This window comes from Mus caroli, chromosome 12 (assembly GCF_900094665.2).
Source record: "Mus caroli chromosome 12, CAROLI_EIJ_v1.1, whole genome shotgun sequence".
NCBI lineage: Eukaryota > Metazoa > Chordata > Mammalia > Rodentia > Muridae > Mus > Mus caroli.
The window spans coordinates 88,489,558-88,492,024 of record NC_034581.1 but is presented as its reverse complement, the minus strand read 5'-3'; the positions used below and the strand labels follow the sequence as shown (position 1 = coordinate 88,492,024).

The 2,467-nt window shown below is 39.6% G+C and overlaps 1 pseudogene; it reads right to left on the bottom strand.

Annotated features, from left to right (window-relative positions):
- Nucleotides 1-781: 781 nt before the first annotated feature.
- On the bottom strand, nt 782-1,058 carry LOC115032775 (annotated as a pseudogene).
- Nucleotides 1,059-2,467: the final 1,409 nt, after the last annotated feature.

Sequence of the window (2,467 nt, the reverse complement as noted above, 5' to 3'; positions counted from 1 at the left end):
ACAAGTATGCCACCCCTGTTGTCTGAATACAAGTGATCATAAAATGAATCCTGATTCCAGTGATGTGAAACAAGATACCAAAAAAAAAAAAAAAACTTTAAACTTTATTAAACAAGGTGTTTCAAATCCTAGATTCTCCCATGCTACTTTTGTGCCAATGATTCTCAACCTGTGGGTAGCAAGCCCAATTTGATTGAGGGGCCCTTTCACACAAAACACAAACATTTGCATTATGATTCATTCAGTAGCAAAGTTAGAGTTATGAAGTAGAAATGAACATAATTTTATGATTGGGAGGTTACCACAACATGAGGAACTTTATCAAAGGGTAGCAGCATTAGGAAGTGTGAAAACCGCTGTTTTATGCTGTTTGATATGTAAAACAGAATTTTATATTTTTAAATTCTTAAAATAGAGGTTTCAAAAACACCAACAACAATTTAAGATTGTAAAAACGATGAAAAAAATCTTGAAAGTTAAAAACATAAAATACTTTACAAATATAGGGGAAACTAAAACCGAATTATCAATTGAATGGGAAGGAGAGGTGGAATGATTTTATGGATAGGTTGCTATTTCCTCTTCTAGAGGCAAGATTAAAATTCTAAATTTACCCAGAGTTGGCTTTTTTGTTTTTGTTTCTGTTTTCGTTTTTTTTTTTTTCAGTTTTTTTTGTTTGTTTGTTTTTCAATGCTATAAACAGATAATTTTGGGGGGTGGGGGTAGGGGAGGTGACCCAAAGCTTTTATTTCACTGATAGGTCCAGGCTGGCAGGTAATCCCTACAGGGTCACCTCAGAGCCCACCTCTCCATCTCCCAGGCCTTGGCCTGCTCGTGCTTCCTTCAGTTACCTCCTAGTCTTCCTTTGGAACAGTCACCTTTCATGTTCAAACTCCTTCATGCGCTTCACATAGCCCCAGTCAATCTGCTTGTGCTTGCAGCTAACACTTGCTCCTTGCACTCTGGAAAGCCTTAGTCCAGCGGGAAGCTGGCATCTTCTCAGGTTCGGGCTCCACAGAGGCATTCCACAGATAGCCCCGGGTCAGGTGTGCCCCCATGGCTTCTCTGCCTTACCCTTCTTTAGCAACCGGGGTCAACTCGCTCCCAACTGGAAGCACCACTTCATGAGTGTCTTCTGGGTCATCTCCAGATAAATATCTTTACAAGAAAATAATTGTCTAACAATTAATTGCTTATGCTTCAAGGGGACATTGCATACACTAGCAAGATTTTGCTGAAAGGATCTAGATATAGCTGTCTCTTGTGAGACTATGCCGGGGCCTAGCAAACACAGAAGTGGATGCTCACAGTCAGCTATTGGATGGATCACAGGGCTCCCAATGGAGGAGCTAGAGAAAGTACCCAAGGAGCTAAAGGGATCTGCAACCCTATAGGTGGAACAACATTATGAACTAACCAGTACCCTGGAGCTCTTGACTCTAGCTGCATATGTATCAAAAGATGGCCTAGTCGGCCATCACTGCAAAGGGAGGCACATTGGTCATGCAAATTTTATATGCCCCAGTACAGGGGAATGCCAGGGCCAAAAAAATGGGAATGGGTGGGTAGGGAAGTGGCGGGGAGGGTATGGGGGACTTTTGGGATAGCATTGGAAATGTAATTGTGGAAAATACGTAATAAAAAATATTAAAAAAAAGAAGAACATACAAATACACATGTGCACGTGCACACACACACACAAACTTTTTAAAAGAGCAGTGATATGATCACAAAATAAAGTACACTCTCATAAATTAAAAAAAAAAGTATTAACTCTAGAGCTAAGAAGATATTCCAAACATTTCCTCATAGGTGCAATAAAAACAAAGGTCTCCCATTCAGCTGGCCTGTCAATTTTTGAAGGAGGAGGAGGAGGAGGAGGAGGAGGAGGAGGAGGAGGAGGCTGCAGCAGAGGCAGTGGCTAGGGTTCCCAGCCCTCTGTAGAACACACACCTTTCCTCTTAATGCTTAATGATCTTTTGGGAAAAAATAATAATTAGTGTAAGGGCCACAAAGCAATCTAAGAGGTGAATTTTGAATTAAAACTGTACAACTAAATAAAAATTTCCTTCCTATACCAGTGGAAGCAAACTTAGACTAAAGTTAATGTGCTTACCTCATGGCTCTGTGCTGTAGATTACTAGGTTGTGTGCTTAGAGATTTTGCTGAGCCTCCCTGTGCTCAATAATATTATCTCATAATTGCACACAAGCTTGAAAGCTTCCACATTACACTTAAGTAGAACCAGTAACTAAATAAAGAAGCCATGTTCCTGTGCCTTTGCTGTTTTAGTGAGAACTGGAGCTTGTTCTCCGTACAAAGCATATCCATATGGAATGACCCTAGCTAATGGAATATTGGTACAATAAGTTTTCCATGTGGCATGGATATTAATTACATAATGTGTATATGTATCTTAATTACATATTTTAAAAATTAAGTAGAATTATATCATTTCTTCATATAT